The sequence below is a fragment of the Gambusia affinis genome, linkage group LG03, assembly GCF_019740435.1.
Source record: "Gambusia affinis linkage group LG03, SWU_Gaff_1.0, whole genome shotgun sequence".
Classification (NCBI taxonomy): Eukaryota; Metazoa; Chordata; class Actinopteri; order Cyprinodontiformes; family Poeciliidae; genus Gambusia; species Gambusia affinis.
In genome coordinates, this window is record NC_057870.1 from 17,117,624 (window position 1) to 17,142,714 (window position 25,091).

A 25,091-nucleotide genomic window follows, 5' to 3' on the forward strand; every position below is an offset into this window, starting at 1 on the left:
CATTTTCACTTTTTACATCATCTTGGAAGTCTTAACTGGTAGTGGCATCTTAATGCTTATCCAAAATGTCCAGGTAACAGTTTGAACAAAATGTTTATTATTGAGCATTTTGGTGCACAGTGTGGTATCTCCTTCAAATGTAACATTGTTCAATTAACCATCTATAACAAAATACTAGCATTTTTTCGCTGATGTTTTTTTAACCTTTTGCAACAGTCCATCTTAGCAAACCATAATTTTAAAGGTCCGACAAAGTGCTGAGGGTTTTAAGACAAAAAAGTCCAATTGTATATCCAAAACATAAGACCAGCTGGGCTCTTTGTGGAGACAGTCAGATTCTAAACTCCAGTTTAGGTTATTGATGATGCGAATTGCAGCCCCCTAAAGAGGGGCTTCTCTGAGGCCACAAACTCCTTTGGACTTTGCAAATGAGCATCAGGAATCAGATATTGACAGGTGGAACAAAGTTTTATTTTCTGACAAAAATAAATTTATTCTGCACAGTCATGGTGGTTTCCAACATTAGTGACATGACAAGGCAATCTCACCGGAGACATTTTCAGTGAGAGTTCATCAAGATATAGGGCCTTCAGTAGAGCAATACAGCTCAAGTGAAGCTGTTCTGCTTCACTAGAGCTACAGCTCACTAGAGCAATACAGCTCCTCACAACCTGAGGAGGCATCAAGCTGCGGCTGGCTGTGTGGAGATGTTGAAGTGGGCATCAGCCTTGACTGAGGTTGATAACTTTTTCAGGACAAAGACGCAGTGGTCAGTGGCTGTCCAAAATAAAAAATAAAAAAGCACCAGCATTCAGACTTTTCTAAATCTTCACCTGGTTTGAATCAGATGGCTTCTAAAATTGTGATTTCCAGAATGTGGATGCCGAGCGTGAAGTCAGGTTCCCAGATGTCAATCGAAAAGACTTGCATTAAGCATTTCTGAGTTAATTTCTGAAGTAAACAGTAGAGCCACTCAGGCACGAGTCTTTATTTTATTCTTTAAGTTGTCTTTTGTGATTTTTTTGGGACATGGTCCTAAACTAATAATCTGCTGACAAGCAGCATGTTTGAGTTTAAATCTCGTCTCCTCCCCAGAATTGTCTGCTGTATTACTTTTGTATTTTGGTCCAAATTCTTCTTTTTGCATTTTAAATTAAGCAAATTACATACAGAGAGCATGAAAACAGTGTAATCAGAATTTTAGAGGCAACAGAAATTGCAAAATGATTTGTAGATACTTCTGTTCGGAGTAAAGATGCACCAAACAATTTCTGGGTTTTTTTGTTTGTTTTTTTAAGTCTGATTTGACACTTATCACCCTGATTTTTCCCCAGTGGGCAATAAAAATAATTATTGATAAATGTAGTAAATGTGAAATCAAAAAGAAAATAAATGAAGGATTGCATAAAAAAACGTTCCCAGTTTTAAGGTAATTAATTTTTGGAGGGTTTTTTTTTTGACAGTATTTTCACCTGCCAATCACGATTAGAGCCAATCGCAGGAAAAATAGCAGTTTCCTATTGATTGGTGCCCCTCAAGTCAGGATGATTTGTTAGTTTTAATGTGCACCCAATTATTCTTTGAAACCTGTAGAGTAAAAATATGGCAAGTCAGTTTAATTATTACCATTTAAGAAATGGTTTCATGACTGATCTTCTAAGTAGTGTAAACATAAAGACAACCGGATCTTTTAAAAGCCAGTTAAATCTTTGTACTGACATAATTTGGTAAAATCTAACCCTTAGTTATGATCATCCAGTTGTGAAATTGTTGTTGTCAGCAGGTCAAAAAAGATTAAATCTTTACCACAATTGATAAGGATACCACATTGTTCCAAGTCAAATTACAGGAAACACGTTGAAAAGGCTTGTTACGTTTTCTTTAAATGAGGCAGGGCTGAACTCATTTCCCACCTCTCATATCAGCAGAATAAGAGGAACACCTGTTTCATTAGAAAACTCACAAAAGAGAAAAATCTTTGGGATTTTCATATATATTTCAGGACTTTGTCCTTCCTTCCAGCTACTCCCTCTCACTTCAACCGTTCGTCTCCTGAATCTGTACAAAAATGCGGCTCTCAAAAAGCACATTAAGTATTACACAGGAATTCTGCAGAGGCAGGATAAGATTTCATCTCTACTAATATGTGGCTTAAAAGTCACTGGAGCAGATCCATTAAGCTGAACTGCTTGCTTCAGTTCTTTTTCCTCTGTGTTTTTTTGTTTTCATCTCTCTACACTGGATTAACGACACCCAGATGCAAAGATGCCCATCAAGATGCGAGAAACTTCCACCTGTTGTTGCATCAGCTCACAGTTGACTTGGCTACAAGACATAACCCCCAAAAACTGTAAGAGCAACATCTCAAAGGTATCAAGGTAGAATCACAGCAGGGATGATGCTTTTAAATTAATAAGTGATGTGAATTTTTTATTTATTGCCACTGGCTTTTTCCAATCTGCAGCAATGCAATAATAAAAATAGACACACTTTCATTGATTTTCTAGCAACCAGTAGAGTTAGGCCTGGGTGGAATTTGGAGGTGTGTGGCTTTCTGTCCACCTCCCCAACTTGAATTCCTATTCCTGTTATGTCTTGGTTGAAGCCAGAATAATCTGATCTTGAATAATCTTTTCTATCCTATTCAAGGACTATGATAAGCCTCTTCAGAACCAGAGGACAATATGTGGATTGATTGTCTATTTGGCTTTGGAGCTGATGAAGTAGCAGTAAATACTGGACACTGTCTCTACTCAAAGGAGGGACGTGAAGCCACTGAATGATTTCCAGGTACATACTGTTACTGCTATTAAAGGTTCTCATCTAATTTGTGATCCATTTCACGAATATCCATTGCTATGGCTGTGGATATGAGCTAGACCTGGCGAAGATGTGTGGCCGGCATTTAGAGTCCTTCAGTTTTCACCAAGTCCTACCTAAGCTCATAAATGAAGAATTTACTTAATATATTTCAGAACTTCCTGCAGCATTTTGTCAGGATCAGCATGAGTGGAGGTTCTCTGCACACAGTACTGTAGAGCTGTACTCACAGTGTGTACTACAGAAGATCTGATTTGAATCAGCAAGATGGCTGTGGTCTTCTCACAGCATTAGTCAGCAGGCATGCAGGTGGTGTAACACACATCTATTACACACACATTTCTCTCCAACATAAAAATGATAAAAATTATGCATAGAAATGCAGTGTGAACCACAAACTTAATGCAACCATTACCCCACACATACTCGCACACAGACGCACTAATAAAACTTTTCTACATCTTCCTTTTTCCTTAAGTGTTTGAAAATATTTCTTGCTGATATAATTATTGAGTGGGCATTGTTTGGAATAATGTAATTGGTCAATGTTTAAATCACCTTCTGCCTATTAAAGGCTGTAACTGACATTTTATTCTTGAGCTGCAACTTTTTGGCCTTTGCAAAGAAACAATGAGCCTCTGTTGTTTTATTTCTGTAACTGGATTTATTCTAAATCATCAAGGCATCACACACATTTTTACTATGTCCCATGCAGACAAACTTTTTCATGAGCAAATAAACACAAAACATTGTGGTTACGGAAATATTGAGGCACTGAAATACAATAACCCACAAATTGTTTCCACACACTTTGAACAGTGCAATGTGACTATAATATATGCATTTTTACCAACAGGTTTCGAAAGGCTGGACTGCTGCGTGGTGAGAACAACACAAGCTCAAGAGTGAGACGAAAGTGTCATTGTGAGCAATAACCAAAGAGAGACTTAGGAAGTGTGTGTGCGTGTGTAGCCAGGGACGCCTTATCAGAGGGCAAGCACAAAGACCCACATGAACACAACCACATCCCCAACACACATCATACAGGAGTGCACAAAACCAGCACAATTCACCTGACCCGACCAAATAAAGGCCACATGACGCATCGGGCACCTGAAGGTCAGTTTCTGACCCACAGATAGGTCAAGCACATATGCATAGCATGCAAAACCCACACAAGATTCACCGCACAAAATGCGACACAGACACAGACACACACACGCACACGCACGCACACACACACACTCCTGCATATGCAATCAAAAAGGAAAACCAAGCCAACCTATCTGAAGAGAACCCTCCAGTCCAGTGTTTGTGACATGCACAGGAGGTGTAGTGACATTTGCTTCATTTCTATTCCTTCTGTAAAACATTTTAAAAATATCTAAACGTCTAAAAGTCTATTTATTGTGGCGCAGGAGTAAAACGCACAACTGAGGCACGACGTTCGAGGCCGTCACGGGTTCAAGTCCCGGCCCGTTAAGCTTTGCCGCATGTCTTCCTCCTCTCTCACAATTTGTTTTCCTGTCACTTCACTCCCAAATTAAGACCACAAAAAAAAATCCTTAAAAGTTTGTTTACTTATTTTTAGTTAGCTGCACTGCACAGTCACATTTATTTATAGGAAAAGTGCCAGCCTGCAAATACACAAGTAAACTAAACAATTAAAATTAATCTTACTGTGACCCAAAAGACCATTTTTAAGATTTTCCTTCAACAATTTTGTGGGGGAAAAAATAAAATGTCAAAACATTTTTTAACAAAAACTCAAAGGAAAAAACTGACACCTGCAGCTTATTTTGTTCCTTTCAAAGTCAGTTCCTGCAGCTTATATTTAGAAACCAGAATAAATATAGAAACAATTTCTGAAATGCAAAATTATTCAGAGATTTACCGAACAATGAACATGTAAATTGTCATCCTTCACCTCGTCAAGGATAATTATATTTTCTCAAATGTCCCATTTCCACCTCTCCTCTGCCCATCTTGAGCTTCTCGCTTACAAAAGCACAAGGCTGCGTAACAGCATCTTAACCTCAGCCATAAAACAACAGACTAGTCCTTCTCTTATCCGTCACATCCTTCGTCTCAGCTCTGAGTCACAGGCTTTGCAGTCCTTTCCAGGTCTGATTTACCCCTCTTCCTCACTGTCTATGCTGGTTTATTCTCTCATAGCTTTTTCCTCTCCTCTAAATCTGTGCGGTGTCAGCTTTTCTCCCCCTTAATCTGAGATACACTTCTTTTTCACTTCTCTAGCAACAAAAAGAGAAACATTATGCATTACTTTCTTCCTATGTCACAAGAGAGCCTCTCATGAAGATAGTTTTATTAAACTGCTGGTAAAAACAATTGCCTATGAATATTTTATAGTACATTTAATAGTCCACCAGACTGTTTGAACAGGACCAAAATTGCTACATCCGTTACATTTTCAACTGGTACGGTTCGCTTTCACACTGCACTGTGTCAAACAAACCAAAGCCTTTGAAAAACCTGTTCCACCTCTCCTGTGGTGGCGCTGCACCAAGAAAACACTGAAAAAAAACACCATCAAAACATCCGAAGAAGACACTAAACATAACTTTCTTCTTCACAAAATGTAAACAAAATGGAGTGGCGTCAGATTTTAATGATTGTAGGATTTCTCTTTTTTGAGCTATTTCTCCCACTAGTGCTAGACTTGAATGTGTGCTTTGGATGTATTTACCCAGAATGCCCAGTGCTTTAGTCCACTTTGTATTTTTATAGCAACCTCTGATTCGCTTGGCATTCATAAATACATTCAAAAACACCAGAGTTTATGTCAACTGAATGGAGACGTAGGTTTTTAAGTGGACCAGAGTTTGCTTTTTTGGTCCGCGTCAAAGTTTGACTGCGCATCCACACTAACCCAAACAAATTGGATTTCTAGGCCATCAAACTAGAGTCCGGAGGACAGAACAGGGCTGGTGTGAATGTACCCTAATTGTCTATCTGCTGAAGACCTATGAAAACAATGAGGATATCTTGTGAATTTTAGGAACGAGTTTCTAACGCAACACTTCATAGTAGCTAATAAAAGGGACTTAACCGCTTGTAAAATGCAATAATGGAAACAATGACATTACATGCACTAAAATTGCTACCTCAGGCTTCCCATACTGCACCATACTTCCTCCATTAAACGTCTAAAAAAAATCACAAGGATGAAAAACGCCAAAAGCAATCATCAATTTCTGATTTGAAAGAAAGTGGTTTTAGCCTACAGCCTCTGTCTCAGAAGAATCAAATTAACTAAAACATCTGATATTACATTTCTGAGCCAATTTAATCTGCACAGGACAAGTGGAAAAAGAGAAAGGAAACTGAAAGACAACAGGAAATAATTGAAAAACGAACATCAATGCAGGTTTTCTGCCTCTTCAGCAGACTGTGCATGAGGGACCACTCCATAATCATGTTTACAGCATTGCTCTTTACAAAACAACATCCAGTTTTGTTCATGTTCATTTTATTTCCTTACTTATTTATTTTACAAAGGAAAGTTAACAAAAGCACTTTTTTTTCCAAGTGTGGAACAATTTCACAAATAGACTTGTCTATATAACAATATGTACAAAACAAAATCAGATTAAAACGAACACATTAAAAATATATGTTGTTTCCGTCTCCGGGGAAATAAAAATCCACTTTACCATTTGATTAAGATAAAAAATTTCCAACCCAAGACTGCTTACTCTGCAAGAAAACTCTTGCAAATGAAATTGGTTCATCAAAGTAGAGCATTATAAAAACGTTATGTATGCCAAGTACACTTCCACAAGTACAATCAACACAGACAAAAGTTTTAATACCACATGCAGAGCAACAAAAAATTTCAATCAGGAATCAATTATTCCTGAGTTTTATTCATGCGTGTGAAACTCAAGGAGAGCGGGCCAAATATGGTCTGCCAAAGTTATTTATGTGGCCCTTAAGACTCTATAGATGGCTACGTACACAGAACTTCAAAATGAGAGTTGGGTGTGTAAATATTATTTTATTAGTCCAATTAAATCAGTTTTGATTGACCTGTCAGTTTAAGTCCAGACTGAAAATGCATCCATTTTCCCTGGTCTTCAAAACCAGTTAAAGAATAAATAAATGTATAACTGAATAAATGAGTAAATAAATAAATAAATGATATTAGCACTTCACTGATATAATTTTTTTTTTGAGGGGTGCGGGGGATCGCTGCAACTGAAACTACTTATGTCTTGGTATTTTCTGCCAATTTTATAATTGCCTTATTATTTTTACCAAACCTAATTTTATGTTCTATAATTTATTTAATCTACTTGTGATGTTGTGAAGCACTTTGATCAGCTGAAGTTGTGCTAGATAAAAAAAAAAACTTGAACTTGACTTAATTTGCATAGTGTCAAATTACATTAATGTGAAGAAGTTCAATATTATTTCTATTTTAGTAGTATTTACTGATTACAGAAAGAGCTGCATTTTTTTAACAGTTTAATAGGTGATTTTATTAATACATTCTGCCATAACCGGCCCATTGATGACATTCATCATCTTGATGTGGTCTGAAATAAAAATGAGTTTGACATCCCTCGTTTATTCTTTTAAATTCACTGACTGGCTGGTGGCAGAAACTATAAGACATCACTGTGTCACTCTTTTAAACTGGGAAAGTGGGTGGCACCAACACATGCCAGCTGATGTGAGCCTGTGATGATCTCACTCGACAAGTCAAGAGTGCAACAGAAGCGGGTTGACCTCTAATCTCCTTGCTGCATTGGTGCTTTAACAGAACATGTAAATTGAAACATATTTAACAAATGTTTTGGTAAAGAAACAAGCAGGGAGCAGAGAGAGGGAAAACCACATTTTTTCTTGAAGGTTTAAATGGAAAATTTATGAAGCCATTTATTCAAAAAAACTAAACAATGAATTTTTATGAAAAACAAGCTCAACAATTTAGAAGTTCAACCTACAGCATCTCTCAATCATATATTTCCCCTAATTTTTATACTTTAAGAAGTCTAAACTTATCAAAAAGCCTTTTTCATTTTTGCATGACTCCTTTTTAGGGAAGTAATATTTCTGAAGCATTTGGTGCTCAAGACACCAGTTTAAAAGTGACTTGCGTCAATTCAGTGATAACAGGTTTTACAGCAGTGACAGTGCTGCCACTTATGAAACTGAGAAGACAATTAAATCGGTTATGAACACTGGCTATTAGGAAAGTCTTGGCAATTTCAGTAATTTAATTAGACACTCATTCGTTCCATGATTAGAAACTGTGTCATTTAAATTTTTTATTTTAGTGCCTTTTGAAACGTCTTCTCAAGTCAGCAATAAAAGAAATATTGGACCAAAACAAATAAGAGATCAGGAAGTCATTTTGTTACTGATTCCTAAATCAAAATTAAACTATAAGAGCTAATATTTGAAGAGTACTCAGCCTGATAAATAAGAACAACGTCTAGTATACCCTTCAAACAGGAAATTGAAAATAAATATTTACAGGTAGCTCCAAGTTTTATTGTTATCCATAATTGTTTTATAAACATGTCTTTCTGGCATCAGAGACTCGTTGGTTCTGTTCAGACCTATTACTAACATCCATCCTGGCTGGTCAGGATGTACTGAAAGTAGATAAACCCAACAACAGTAACACTTTGCATTAAGATGCCTTCTGGGCTCTCTGTGATGTGGCTAGATTTTATTTGCATGCAACAGAGTGGGGCCGTCAGCTGAGGAATATTAACAGGAGCTTCCGTCACAAGACAGATTAAATTACTGGAACTACATTATTCTACAGACATCAACATGTCTGACTTTAATTTGAGTCACATTCTTGTGAAGTTAAGTCAGCTGCAAATGCTTTATAAGATTACCTGTGAAGTTTAAGAGACATATAGGAGGGGAAATGGAAAATAAACGCCTAATGTGGGAATACTCAAAGGCAGAAGTAAAACCAGCTGCTCACTTCCACAACTATAGTCCAGTCATTGAGATCTGCTATCCGGCATCTTTTGGATGCGTCATTTCTGCAACCCACCTGAATCCAGTGGGAGGATATTGTTTTGTCCAAACAGGGTTCACACTGACTGTGAAAACAGCAAACATCATGCATGTTTTAAGGAGGCCATATTATGCCATTTCCAGGCACACAGTGCCATTTTATAGCACAATCAAGTAACTTTTACCTTCAGTTGTTCTGAATATTCTGCATATATTAAACACAACGTTAAAAAAATTTGATGCCTTAAAATTAGACCTCTGTCTTTTTAAGAACCTCCTGCTCTTTTCAACACGCCACCTTCAGTAACTCATCACAACAATTTAGGCGTTTTACAACCATTCGTAGGAACATTGGACAGAAAAGTAGTTTGTATGATAAGATTCGTAGTTTCCCCAGGTGTTTGCTAATTGCTGCTGCCGCTAGTCTGAAGGAGCTGAGTGGAGAAGTAGTGTAAGTAGGGTGATCTGTATCAGACAGAGTTGATCAGAAATGTTGCTAATTTTCACAAAATCTGTCAGAACAGAACATTTCTTATGCCTCTGGAAAAGGAAAATATCACACCGAGGATTTTATTCAAAGCTTTTCTGTAAGAGAAAATTAGATGTCAACAATCATGTAACCCACAGAGTTTTTAGGCTTGTTTTAAAACAGTTTTACTACGTTTGCTTGAATTAGATAAGTAACCAGAAGTGATCAAATAAAACTCAGTGTAGGATAAAGTGAAAGAAAAGCCTAAATGTGTCTACACTACTGGGAATATGACTTTCTGGATGAACAAACCTCATTTCATAGAATTTTCAGTTCAATAAACACTGACATTGATTTGAAATACAAATACAAAGTTTCCTTTTTGTAATTTAACTTCATGCCCCTAGAGAAAACTAGAAGGAAAAAACATATTTCCCTATAATAAAATGTTCAGTTCTAATGCTTTTGTGATGGAAATTAAACCTTTTTATCCAACAGTAGCCTGATTAGTCAAAAGCAAATACAGAGGTGGAGGGAAAAAAGCCAAACTGACAGAAATAAAGGGAAAAAAATGAAATTGGACATGACACTCAGCTCAATGCCATTAGTGTGAGCAGACGAGTAGCCAGTAATCCATGTGCACAAACTAAAAGTTGAGAGCCCTGTAGAGCATCTGATTAATGTCATGGGAATATAGCAAAAACATCCACCAAATGATAACATGTCAGTCTGAGGGGCAGCAAGTAATGCTTTGGTGGATGACTGTTTGTTAAAGAATCCAAACAAAAGTGAAACTGGGTCATGGAAAGAAAAACTGATTAACAATGTTCTTAAAATAATCCACCATTAGGCAGATCAACAAATGGCTAAAATACCAAGTCACAAAAGAGGGAACAGAAAAGGGTCGGGATGTTTGTTCGTTATGTGTTTAATATTTGAAATCCACTCTGGTTTGAGCCCAAGTTTAACATTTATTACTGACCTCAGAGCAAGCTACATAAAATGAGTAATAAACATAAAAAAATAACTTATAATACTCTAAAGCTCTATACCTATTGAAATTATGGGTGTCCAACTGTTTTTCCTTCCGATACAATACCAACATCAAAGCTTTGAGTATTGGACAATACTGATATTGACACAGATACATAGGTCTGTCACGATAACAAATTTTGCTGAGCGATTAATTATCTCAAAAAACTATTGCGATAGACGATAGTATTGTTTGAAGACCTTTTTACACTGATTTAATGGAAATGATGTAATAATGCATGCAATTTCCTGCCAAAGATGGATACACTTTATTTTCAAAAGAACACTCAACACTGGATCTGAAAAACAAAATAAACAAAACAATCAAAAATAAAATGGATTCTCAGTCTCCATCAACAAAAATGTTAATAGAATAAAAACTAAACAACATAAAGACAAAGTGAAAATAAATATGGATTCAACCAAAAGAGTGCAGATTATGAAGTCTGTATACTATGTTGCCCTTCAGTAATCATTAGATTTAAATAGAAAAGATGGGCACATCCCACTACATGATGCAAAGGTTCACAGTACATGATTTTTTGCCCCGATTTTTCCCTTATGACAATCTTAGAATGTTGATCGTTCTAAGATTGTCGTTTGTGATTTTATAACCGATCATCCTGTAGTGTTTGGTGTGTTACGGTAGATCGTTGTGGCCCCTCCAATCTAAATCAGGGTTTTCTCCGACTGGGATCGTTAACGCAGCCTGTTGAATGTGACAGGTAGCCAATCAGAAAGCGCAGATTCCCTCCTTCTTTCTGAGGGGAAATTACAGAGGGGAATCCCAAACAGCTGACACGGCGCAACCCAAAGTCCAGCGGACATTGGAGATTATATGTGGAAACAATATTAATGTTTATAAAACATTTCGTGCAAAGAATATAGAAATGATGAGGGGAGGAGTTGGAGCGAAACTGCTACGTTGATGAACCCGGTAACTTTTCAGCTGTTCTTCATTAAAGTGACATAAATAGGTTATAATGATTTTTATTCAGTCAGGACGTTAAGCTGACACTACAGCAACATGCGTTGCAGGATTGCAGATTGTAATAAAGCATTGATTAATGCCTGGTTTTAAAATTAGTTACTGGACTTGTAGCCATTATTTTGTGCCCATTGTTGGACACCACACAGCAGGAACGAACCCGATCGAACCGTTATACCTAGGATTTCTGTCGGCTAATGTGTGATCTCTCAAGTTTTGAAAATGGGCCAACAATCGGCCGACAGCTCTAAGATTGTGTAGTGTGAACTGGACATTACACTGAGGAAATGAGGAAGGGAGGGTCAGTGGAGAGCACCGGAGTTGAGCCTTTTTTCATTCAGTGTCATCAACAGAAAGAGAAAAAGGCCGGAAGAGACGATAGAGCCGATAAATAAAATGAGGTCAAGAGTTTTAATTTATCCTACAATTAATTGTTTTATTGTTTATCGCGTCAGGCCTACAGATACAATAACGGCATAAATCGTGCATACTTTTACTACTTTTTTTGTAGTGTGGAGTGTTACAAAAGGCTTTATCGAGAGATATTACCGAAACAAAGAACATTAGTCAAAGATAGGTATGAGAACAACTGAGCCATTTATTAGCCAATACTGCCTTATTGGCTAATAACTTAAGCAAAATTAAGAAATAATAAAAGGATTAACTAGTAAAGAAAGTTCTTTTGAAAATACAGCAAAGCTTAAATCCAAAATTGATTTCTGTCAATTTTATTTACATAAAAATAAATGAAATATTTGCTTCCTGGAACACCCTATCAAATAAGCCATACTATTAACAAGCCTACACTCTCAGATCAAGTCAAACAATTTATTCACATAAAAATCTTTGCAAACACAGTGCAGATCCCAAACAAGCTGCACAGTGAAAGACAGGGAGAAACAGACTTTCTATAAAGTAGAAAGTCTGTCAAAAGAAAAAGGCGACAAAGTAATAAGTGGCTTAAGAGTGGGTTTGAAGAGGGACTGTGGAACTGAAAAAGGACAAGCATGTGGAAGGAAAGGATAGACTATAAAAACATCACTAGTGTTAATTTGGTGGTGGTATGAAGCGGCTGATGGACTATTAAAAAAAAAAAGATTGCTGATTCCTGCAGGGATATTGAAACAAATAAACACTCAACAAGCCTCTTCACATAATGCAGATGAGATGGTGCTGCAGACTCTACAATATGAAGTGGTGACAACAATGCACAAACAAAGCACCACAAAGGACTTAGCTGTACAGAGGCCACTACTGTGGAAATGAATTTACGTCAACGAGCTTCTGACGCACAGCCAATGTTACACCTCTCTAATGCACTGAGACATGACAGTAAAGCACCAGGTAGACAAATAAATCTACTTTCTTATGAAGAGAATGCAACTCTATTTCAACCAATTATCTAAAAGGTATGAACTCGGTTCCAGTGTGGGGGAATAACAAAACTTGGTTTCTATTTCAAAGAATATAAAATGTGTTCCTACAGTTCTTTCCAGAGTAAAAAGATTATTAACCCTTGTGACTGTAATTTCCTCTTTTTATTAATCATTTTAGCTTTTAAAGGTTTAGCTTGTAAATTTATTTGTCTTCTTGTATTGGTTTGTGTTTTTTATGATTTAACGCCTGAATTTTAAGCTCAGCAAAGGTAGTAGAGGTGAATCAATCCGCCCTTTAGAAATGATTCTGGTTTCCATTTTTCTTTGACATGTAACTTGCTGATTTTGACCAATTCCAATCAGACATTTAGACCTTAAGACTTAAGAAAAATATTAACATGTTGGGGTTTTCTTGATAGAGGTAACAATTAAGTTTTGACTCCAACAGGAAATTATGCATTTACAAGATTAACCCCTTTTGACGAGCAAAGTATTTAATCATAACATTTGATTTTACTGAACTGAAACAAGCAGATGCTCTTGGTTTATACTCTCGCAGATCAAAAAGGGAGAATGTTCTTAACTTTTATGCATTTTCCGGAACACAAAAAAAATCTAATTAGAATCGGCCAACTACAATCTTTGACCAATTGATTGGTGCGTCTTTTTACACCACTTGCAGTGATGAAAATAAGTATTTCACACACTAATTTTTAAGTTTTCCAATTTAGTTGACGATTCTGTAGTTTTCATTGTTAGTAAACCTGAGAGTGGGGCAACTGTGGCTCGGTGGGGTGTCCAATACTTATTTTCCCTGATGTGCATCATCAGGTTCTCCAGAACAATCAGATTTCCAATTCAAAGTCACAGAAATGTCACTCAGAGTTTAAGAGGAAATCAGCAACACTGAGATGTTCTGCTTGCCATGAAGAAACTTTTAAGAAGCAGAACAGTTTGTTGGAGCTTCTGAAACTCGGTTTAAAATTAAGACTATTAAACCATCTAAACGTTTAATCTAATAAAAATGAAACATTTTAGGCTGTAGGATAAGTGTGAGCCAGCCAGCCTCAGCTGGACTCCAATGTCATCTCATGACTAAGCTTGTCAAGTTGCCTGTGGCTAGTTTCAAATTAGAGCTGTCCTTTTTTTCTTCTAAGTATAAATGAAGGGAAGCTGTGAACATCAGTAGCTCCTTTGAATTCAGTAAACACAGTAAGTTGTTCTAAAGGATAGGCTATGTAAAATCTATTTAATCATCCATGGAGTTTAAACTGCTGGAGGCTGTGGTGATCAGAATGAAACTTATTAGCAATATCATCAGTTTTGTTAAGTCTTGGACTGTAACTAATAATACCTTTACCTTGGATGTGGAATGCATGTATGCCACCTTACTTTACAACAAAACCCACCACTTTAGTGTAGCAATGAAGGAGCAACACTAAAGCCAGCACACATCATAATAGCAGAAACTGGCAAAACAAAAACAAAAACAAAAAAACCCCAGAAAAATCCCCACTGCCCTGCAACAGACTGGTGACCTGTCCAGGGTGAAACCCGCCTCTCGCCCAGAACGTTAGCTGAAGATAGACACCAGCACCTCCTGACCCCACAAGGGACAAGGGTGAACAGAAAATGGATGGATGGATGAAAATCCCCCACCAAGATAAGGAGGTTTTTCTGTAAACACATGGACCTCACATTTTGTTCCTCAAAAGTTACGAAAGCGCTTCTAAAACATGCTATTCCTACTATAAAAAGCACAGCTGTGCACAGGAAAATATGATGATGATGTAAACGGGTGGGAAATTAGCTGTAACTGTACATGAAAAGACATCGCTGGACACAAATGGTTATGTGAAAGTCACAGCTCAATGAATTTCAGACTAATGGGAACTTGACAGTTACATCCTGTGTACCCAGGAGCAGAGAGGGAAAAAAACACAGTTGTCCATGTCCCATCTCCTATAAAGTGGCTGCAACTGTTGCCATAAACAATATTTGTAATTATGGGAAAGTCCTACACAACGAGTCTTTCGATTTTTCTCTATTTGGCCCACACAATAAATCTGAGAGTGCCACAGGAGATTTGCAGGGAAGTCTGTTGATTTTGTTTACAAACTAAAAGACAATCATAACAATTTTTGGATGGTTTCTTTCAAAGCTGCCAAGTAGAAAAAATGGAGAGAATACAAATTTTAAAGTAAAAATATACGACAATCTATATACTACTATTTGATGACAGGTTTTAGGATATATGACAAAAGGAAATAGGTGTCATTAATGCAAAGATGATGGTCTGATTTTAGGTAGTCTATGATCAAACAGCAAAACAACAAACCTACTGAAAATGAGAGAATATGAATGTTAAGTGAAAAAAACTGCTATGCAACATTTACTTTTATCTTTTCACATAAAGGAATATACTTCCAATAAATGCATCATTAAGAATAATGAGATCATCATAACCAAACTTACTTTCAAATGACAGAAAGAACCGTAGGTCTAAAATGTTGATGGTCTCGTCTCGTGTGCATTTGACGTAGCGGTAATGGCTGCCATCCGCACTGTTCAGATGATTTGATGAAGCCCCATATCATCAGTTAAAGTGGAAACATGCCTCTTTTTTTTACCCTGATCCAGTCCTCATGTATTTGATTCAAAGCATTTTCACTTTTTCCAATGCAGCTCAGGATACACAACTGAATACAACTTTCATCCAGAATCCTCGGGATGTTTTCTTCACACTCATTTCCTTCTGTCAATTTCTTACAAAACAAACAATAACACGTTGTGCTATACATTTTACTTTTGCAGTGCATTTTCAATATTTAAAGCATAACTTATAAATTATGCTAAATTTTTATGTTGTGACCTCATGAATCTTTTTACCAGTACAGTTATAGAAGAAGTTCCATATTAGCACATAGTGGAAGAGGTGGTCTGGGATCCTGAGCTAAAAAGATACTTCTAGATACTTTAGCAGCCACAAGACCATGCATGCCCACCCACTGTCTCCTGGCAAGAAGAAGTGTGATCCAATGAGCAGTTAAGAAAGAGAATGCCAGCTTTGTGTGAAAGCATATGCTTGGGGAGAATAAAAACAGGGATAACAGTGAAGAGCGAGGAACAAAATTCAGACAATCTCCCTAAAGCCTGTTCCTGTGGTTCACCAGTCAGTGGCACCTCAGGAAGAGGAATGGAGGGAGAGGGTGGGGGAAGTGTGTCAGTTGACTGGGGTGGATTAAAAAAAGTACAATCATTTCATTGAGAGAGCAGTAAGCCAGTAGCTCAAAGCTGATCAGTTATTTGGATCGCAGTCAGGGTTTGACATTTGATATGGGGTCAATTCTGATATTGCGATGATACCCACAGAAACTATATGACTCTATAAACCATACCAGAATTACACTAGACATCCAAACTGTGTCCACATTAATATCTTTTTTTAAATGTCTGAATTTACAGGTAATTTACACAAATATTTTAATAGGGTTCATTTGTATATAGCACATAGCCTTGTGAATATTACTATTCTTTGAGATTTATACCTACTTTCAGTGCTTATCTTTACCATTTTAGAGAAAACTAAACTATCCAGCAAAAGACTCAACTAAAGTCATTGGGCATTTGCGTCAAGCCCGGCTTCAGTTAAATAGCTCAGAGTTTCTTTGCTATGTAGAGCTAAACTAAGATTACCAAATAAACATTTATGTCATTTATTTTTTACTGAATTGGCAACAAGAAAACATTTATTAAAAGTAGATGTAAGCAAGCACCTTTAAATTAAGTCAATCAGGTACATTTCTCCAGCCAAACTCAGACTCCTCCATTGCTAAATCTGCAGAAATACAGTCATTTCTGCATCAAGCAGACATGTCATCAACCAGAGGAATACCAGTAAGAGAACTGGTATTTTTATAGGAATGCCATCTCGTTAGTCACTCATAAAAGCTGCAGCTTGGAAAATGAGATTATTAACCCACCCACCATGTCTGCAGAAAGGGAGAAACACAAAGCCTCATGCACATTGACTTGCTGTCACACAAGGGGGCACCTCATAAACAATACTTCTTTAAAATCACCAACATCCATTCTAAAATTTTGCTACTGGTAAATTGGGTGACAGCTGTGATTTAAATGGTTAGGCACTATTGAAATACCATTAATGTATTGAAATACCATGCACACAACCAAGCTTTATTAAATATTTATTTAAAACTTATTGATGGTTTGAAACCACATCATTACAGGCTTACCTAATAAATGCGGTTCTCTGGCTTTGTGCATGCAGATGAACATAGAAGGAATGAAAACTGTTCACATTCGAGTCATCACTTCTTAAGACACCCGAGTTCAAATCCCAGCAGCCTAAAGTGCATTGAGTTTGCATGTGTGGGTTCTTTCTGGTTACTCCAGTTTTTTCCCACAGACCAAAAACATCACTGATATTAAGGCTGTTGTAAACAAATATTTTAGTAATTTGGGTGCATGCCACTCACCTAACAATCTGGTATAGACAATGGATGGATGTTTCAAAATATGATGTCTTGTTACTCTGTGAATAACTAACTGAAATAACAATTGTGCAAATACTTCACAATTGTATTCTGAAAGTATACACCTGGAAGGATGCATACTTTCAGAAATACATCCTTGATCAAGTGCATCTGTTTAGTTTTTTGCTTTTTTTTTTTGTTCTGCTTTTGAGTTTATGGTTATTTCGCACCTGAGAGTTAAGGACTACACTAGCCCCCGAAAGGCAGACACTATATGGTTAAAACTATACAGAAATCCCACAGTGTAGCAATTTCCTGCATGAACAGTGGTTCAGCATTTCAGTCTTTATCTTTTGTTGTAGGAAATGGTTCACAGTTCACACAAATGATAGTGTATCTGTTAACCCTTAAGAACCACAGTTGAGCTCTGTAAGTCTTGTGACCAACTCAAAGCTATCAACACTTTTTCTGTATTTACAGACTCAAGTACTAAGCAATCACATGATTCTCTGAGCAACCTGTTATGGATACAAATGCAATCACTTTCCATCAAATATCACAAACCACTGACACAGTTACCCCTGATACAACCCGCTCACAATATGCATTACCTACAAATCAAGGCTGTTCTCCAGCTTGTTAAACATAAAAGCTGGGCGGTAATTGTATTCTCTGTTCAAGGTTTGTAGCACGGCTGTACTTCAAAGAGCAGAGAGTACACTGATGTTAATAGTAGGAGGACACAGGAACAGTGTTTTCATTACATATTACAGTGTTTGTTAGGTTCAGGTGAAAGTAATGAGCACTGTTCATCATGGTATTAATAAATAGCAAGGCTTTAAAAAGTTAGGATTTCAAAACCGCATACGTTTTTCCAACTTTATATTCGGACAATACTCATCATTTGGAGGACTGTTTGTTTTCACCATTTACTATGAGAGTGATGAAAATGCACAGTTGCTACTGCCCTTTAAAAAGTAGCAGCTTAGTGACTTTTTCAATAGTAGTTAAAAATAAGTAAATTAATAAAAACGACCTTGGAATTGAGAAAAACAAAACAAAAACAAAAAATCAATAAACAATGTTACAACACACAACTGCAAGATGTAAATGCTACAGACAATGGACCGAGCAAGGACAAAGCTGACTTTTCATATTTTGCTGTACATTGTTGGCAAGAAGAAGACTATTGTTCGTCCTACCTTATTCTATAGCAGCAAAGAGGTTTATGTTTTGAAGACCACTGGTAGCTGGACGCTCTGGGTAGCCTTGGAAAAGAAAGAAAACTTGTTAGAAAAAAAGTACTTTAGCACTAATAATATCTTGAAGGAGACATTTTTGATAACAAGATGGAGATCCACATGTGACAAACAAAAACTACAATTACAGTTCTTTCATTCTAAGAACATTTATCTGTGCCGAGCTAGAGGAACAAATATCATCCCAGACACAGGATTTGTAAAAAAGTTAATCCGACATGTTCCCTTTGCAGTGATAAATAATTGTCACCCAACTATGAAAGGAGGCAAAAGAAGAAAAGGAATAAACCTCTCAAGGAATGAAAGTGCGGCATCTTCAGAGTGATTAAGTATTCACAAGCAGACAAGTCAAATCAGCAGTAATAGAGAAGACATCAATGCAGCGAGCAAAGACAAATGAGAGATGAGAGCCAAGAGATCTGAAGGGAGGAGAAAACCTCTGACTCAGAGCTCATCTGAGTGCAGAGTACAAATCCATCCTATCTATCATGATGTATTCCTGGACTATTCACAGCCATTCATTCACTGGGACAGGCGAACCAGTAGAGATGGACATCGCAGCTTCTGTTCATAAACTCGATCCATTTCAGGCCTGCTATCGCTACACGGCTGTACGCTCTTGCAGCCAGAAGAAATGGAGATTAGCTCATGTACTAACATGACACACAAATGAAGGCTTCCCTCCTCTCCTCTCCATCAGAGGGTGAAATGACATGATACCTCTGATCCTGTCAGAGCCCAAAAATACACAGTATAATAGGACTTTCAGCTCCTCTCATTTTTCACCAGTTGCTCCTTTTTTGCCTGAGTATTACACACACACACGTCTGCAAGCCTTTCAGATGGAATTTTGTAGAAATAACAATTATAATTGGAAAACAGCCTAATGATAAACAGTTTTAACAAAGAAAACATTCCGGCTTCTGACATTTATGCAGAGAAAACAAACTTGTATACCGATCCTAATCAGCTTGCGGTTGTAAGCTATAAATGTGTCCTCGGTTGCTTTCTTTGGAATAATACCAACGTGTATAAGTGTTGGTTCTTTTCATTATCCCACCAACATGTTTTCTGCAAAAGCAATTCTTACTAACTTAACTCCAACTGGGAAAAAAAAAAAGGTACAGATATTTTATTCAAGCTATATTTCATTCTGCTGTGGTACTGCAGTCAATAAAGGGGAGACAGTAATAATCTGGTTTAAACAGCTTGTTATTACATAAAAGTGAACAAATGGTGATCATAAAATGCTACACTGGGACAGACCTTTAGAGCTCTTAATGTGTTAATATTTTTTTACTGACAAAATAATCTTAAGATTGTTTTAAAAATTACAGAAGGTTTGCTGTGACAAGGAGAAAATTAGATGAATCAATAATTGACGTAATTGTCAACTAATTTAGTAATCGATTAATCATTACCTGGATTATCCTAAACAGTGTAATTGGTTAAAACAGTACTATACAGTATATATACTATAAAAATACATTTATTACATAAACACCTTTATCTGTATATATGTTTAATACAAAACTGTAAGTAGTATAGTTTTATCTTTACTCGGTTCAGATTCACTACAGAAATCTTGTTATAGCATTTTACGCAGTAAAATGTTTTTTTCTTAATTAGAAAAGTAATTTATTTATTTGTTTATGTATTTCTGATATTGTATAAAAAAGGCTTAATTGGTAGATTTTTTTAGAAACTGTAGAATTTGTTTACATTTGCATTCATTTAAGCAATTAATCATCAGAATAATCAATAAAACAATCTATTACTAAATTAATTGTTAGTTTTAGTCCTAGTTGTGACATAAATTACCTCAAGCATATTTGTTAATCAATATTTTTAGTCAACACCTAACATGAAAGGTCAGAACAGATTATCTGCTGAGGAAACGGATCTTTAAGGCGCTCCTGAAGATGTTCTTGGTGGAAATTGCCGTCCTCCATGGTGTTAAATGTTGAAGTAGCAGCTAATTTCTGATGAGATTATCTCATCTGCGATGACTAATGTCCATCATCCCATGCATGAAAGATGCATGACAGACAGGACAAAGCCACATTAAGTGTATTTAAAGCTGAATGCATTTAATGCATTCAGACAATTTGACTGTTTATAGCATTTTCTTCTATTTTCTGCCTGTATAAATATAAATCCCAGGTTCTCAATTTACAAAGTGCCTTTATGTGGTCAATCTTAAAAGACTTACTTGCCATTTTAAGTACAATATTTAATGTATTTAATATGACATTAAGAAACAAGTTGAAAAATTTGAATATCTTAACTTTAATTGTTAAACATTTTCTTTGTCATGCTGAAGTTGGCCGAATATACTTTTGAGCTATTTTGCACTTAGAAGAAACTAACACAACTTTGCGCTTAAAGTTTTTAAGGATAATTTCTCTTTTAGATTAGTCAAGGAACAAGTTGATCTTGTTAATAAGGCTTTAAATGACTTATTAAAGTCCATAATAATCATTATCATCATATCTATAAAGTAATTTCAATCAGTTACTAGAAGATAAAAGCATTCAATATAACAAGCAAAAACAATAAAACTAGTAAACTTTACACTGAATTGACACAAGTGGTCCTTTAAAAACCTCTAAATATGATCCCTGCCTATTGAAACTATGAGGCAGTAGTTTCATTACATTTTCAGAATGGAAAATTTATTATTCTGTTAAATATTAAATCCCAATGTCAAATTGTCTTGAGATATGAGGCAGGGACCAACATTTTTGTATCTATAGGAGGATTAGTCAGTGCAGGGTTTTAATATAAGATCACTGTAAATATTTCTGTAAATTTAAATGTGTATCCAAGTAATTTTGCACTCAGGAAGCAAATGAATACCTATAGATTTATGTGACAGTAGATAAATACAACCACGAAAATACACCATTATTTTATGTGCATGCAGCAGGAAAAGCCCTGCAAGACACAACTAAAGAAATATTGCTCCATCTTTTTCACTAATCAAATTAAAAGAATCACAAATATCAAAACTTATGACTTCATTTATTTAAAAAAAAGAAGCATCTGTGAAATCATTAATCAGACAACTCTGTAGTTTTGGCTTTTCCGACTGAAATGTGGCATTTTCACATTCATGGTTTTGACTTAAATCTTTAGTTTATCAAACAAAAACTAATGAAAATTACACTAAGATAATATGCAAATAAAACGATTTTAACTGCTGCTGATGGATCCTGTAGAGCTGAGACTGTAAAATCGTAATTTCAATATAAAGAAGGTAAACAAGTCTTTAATCACCGGAAAGTGCTAAATGAATGCAACTGGACCTGCTCGATTTCCTTGATGATATTTCACCTCTCATCTGGAAGGCTGTCTCAGATGTCGGAAAAACCTTTTGGCTTCTCCATCTAAAAGGAAATTCAAGCAAGTGCAAATTCCTTAATTAAGTTCTCACAGATAATTTATGTCTAGTTCAAAGCGCTCGCTGATGCTTTCAGAACTCCTGCTTTTGACCTCTTAATATTTGCGTGTTAACATGTTTTGAATTTCATCAGCTATATGTGTGATTTTGATTAAAAGGGATCTAATATAAGCCGCCAATTACTGTTCAGTGATATCTCTATCCTCACTCTTTACTGCTTTTGTCTTCTAATAGAGAAATTAAAATGTCCAAGAAACAAATAGTTTCATTACATTGTCAGAATGGAATATTTTATATTCTGCTAAATATTAAATCCCAATGTCAAATCAACACACTGGCGTTTGCAATTTAGCAAAAGTAAAGGACTGTTATGACCCAATATTTGGTAAATTACTACATGTATTTCTAGATAATGTATTATTTTTTTTACATAATACAAGAGCCACACTTTAAGTTACTTTTAAGAACATTGCTACTTTTTCTAAAATCAGTTTAAACAGAAGGAATGATATAACAAAAAGCTTAACTGGTTTAGGCACAATAACTTTTTCCAACATTAGTTTACCTTAATCCCTGTATCCAGTTAATTAAATGACATAGGTCTTAACCACCAACAGGGCGGACATTAAACAGAAATGGTATCTGAATTCATGGTAGAATCTTTTTGTATATCTCTTTAAAAATAAGATATGACCCCTTTTGATATGTTGTGTCACATTTCTATATAAATTGGGGGAACAGAAATTTTTCAGCTTGTAAAATATAAATTTTTAACCAACACATCCATTACTTTGCCATAATCCAACTTTTAAAAAAAAAAATAAAACATTAAATTTACAAACGCACTCAATACCAGTCAACTAAACATGTTTTTTTTTTCCAATCCTGGTCCCGAAAGCACACTGCCCTGCATGTTGTTTTCCTGCTTTAACACACGTCGTAGTTCAGCAAATACTGTTAATCAGCAATCAATTGAAGTCAGGTGTAAAACATGGAGCCAACGACACAAACTCCATACTGAGAAGTAAATTCAGCCATTTTCTTCAGGGACACATTAAAAAGTTTTGGGACAATGTCCCACCAAGACTGGATTTGGAGACCTTAATTCTACCATCTCCAAAACCCAGCTTTTCTTAGCATTAAAATTCAGCAAACCTGCAGCAGAAAGGTAGTTGCACAAAAACAGTGCTGTGAACCGACAGGCGTTTTGCATCTGCGGACCATCTCTCGGTGGGCTAAGCTACACCTGATCACAAGATTAGCTAGCAGCCGGTAAAATCCTCAGTGGAAAGCAAAAAAAAAATAATAATAATAACATCGCATCTGTTCTGTGAAACCACGAGAAGCATTTCAATACACAAACAGTATTACAACAACACTTACCAGAATGTTGAGCATATGTTTTAAAAATTTTCTCTGTTGTTGCTGATTTACTTTATGGTCTTTCCAACGTCAGGGGTCAATCGGAAGCAAAGATGGTCGCCGGAAATGACATTCACCAAACATCGCGATGTCTGATAAGTTGCTTTCGAAAATAAGGATGTTTATTATAAAAATATAGACGACCATAATACATCTCAAACCTGACAAGTAATTTTTGCTGATTAATTAGTATTAGCTTGTGCATTATCAAAATATGCACATTATGTTAATTTTTCTAGTATAATTTGGTATTCATAAATCAAAATAGCTTGTCTCTAAATTCTTGTGAAATTTGTCAAGATTAAAAACTATAATTTGTTATGATACCTTTTTTTACCTGTTGACCATAAATTATATTTTTTAAGGTGTGTTAGGAAAAAAATAACAGTGTGTTATTGTCTTTTTTGTATTCAGTGGTAATTGGAAAGTTCAACAACAAATTTCTGAGCAATTTATAATTTTTTTTATCTTCAATGAGCTGCATTTTTAAAAAAGTAAAATTCATTTAATCTTTTATATCCCATTAGAAGTCAGCACAGCAAACACCTGTCAGAATGTTTTCTGCTTCATTATGTCAATGAAAACATTACAAAATTCACTTTTTCAGGAAGGCTCTCAAAACAAAACAAGATTAATGTTCTACTTAACAGATCAGTACCTATTAAAAATATCCATATTCCTTGAATCCGTCTGCATTTTGGCAAATTACAACCACAGATGTTATTGCATTTTATTCTGTTATTTGGTTCATTTGGATTTTATGTAAAGACCAACACAAATTATTTTAAAGTGGAAGGAATATTTCAAAATCCTTTACAGACAAATTATACATGTGCTGCCCATGCGCCTTTACTCTAAAACTTACCAAATAAAATGATTACCTTCAAAAATTCCCTTAGTAGCAAAACAGTGCACTTATGTTTATACAGCTGTTTCAGCACAGGCCTCAGGGTTGTGTTGGATAACATTAGAGAACTAACAGCATCATAAAGACCAGGAAACTGTCCTGAACACACCTTGCCCATGGGGGAAAACTAGTAACATGTTGTGTGGATGCTTTGAAAGTCCTAAAAGTTAAGCAGTCGGTATAAAAAAATCAATAAACATAACTTGGCTGAATTGCAAGCATCATGATTTCTACATGTTGTACTGAGGTGCTTTTGTCAGTAGGGTTTAATTGGTAGGGAAATGAAGAGCAGTGTGCTCAGCATAACACACTAAGTGCATCAAGAATTCATTTTCTGCTCCATCTTTTGGGAACAGAATTATTTTCCAAGCACCTGGCGCATGATTTACTGTATTGTAAGTAGGCACACAAGTATTGACCAGGCTTGGATGGATATGATATTCACTCCGAGTTCTTTCACTGATTACCTCTCTCTCTCTCTCTCTGGGAGTGAAGGTATGCTAATCAGTGAAATCACCTGCAGTGATCCCCATTGATTCAGCATCATTCCTCTTTTTCACAGTGACATGGGCTCCTTGCTGGGAGCACTGTTTAGCTGAATAGCTGACGAAATGAGAGAAGCTGTTCTTGGAAAAGCCCAATGAAAACACAGGTGTGTCCCTACAAGGGAGCTCAGCCAGTATATCCTCACTGGGAACAGACTTCACACATGAAAACACTTGCAAAACATAGGTAATCAGACAAGGATGTCGTGCAGAATCAGAAATCAAAGAACAGAATACCCTCAGACTCAATGTCATCTTATAAGATTAATTGGTGAATATGAAAATTGTTTGCTTGTTTCACATGTTTCAAATGGACAGCCACAGTATGTTGGACGCCCAGCCATGACCCAGTGAATAGAACAGGTTGGTGT

At 36.1% G+C, this 25,091-nt stretch overlaps 1 protein-coding gene across 5 annotated transcripts in view; it reads right to left on the bottom strand.

Annotated features, from left to right (window-relative positions):
- The window catches only part of gpat2 (glycerol-3-phosphate acyltransferase 2, mitochondrial), a 140,474-nt gene extending 117,124 nt beyond the window's left edge, over positions 1 to 23,350 (bottom strand). The window contains exons 1-3 of one of the 5 annotated variants that reach the window (XM_044109089.1): positions 23,230 to 23,350; positions 21,780 to 21,832; positions 18,387 to 18,452 (exon numbers count right to left, since the gene is read on the bottom strand). The gene's annotated coding sequence lies outside the window, so the exon portion shown is untranslated. Of the gene's footprint in view, positions 1 to 18,386; positions 18,453 to 21,722; positions 21,833 to 23,001; positions 23,018 to 23,229 lie in introns of those variants that run through there. The other 4 variants (XM_044109079.1, XM_044109053.1, XM_044109071.1 and 1 more) reach the window with 4 other exon arrangements.
- Between the last annotated feature and the right edge of the window lie 1,741 nt (positions 23,351 to 25,091).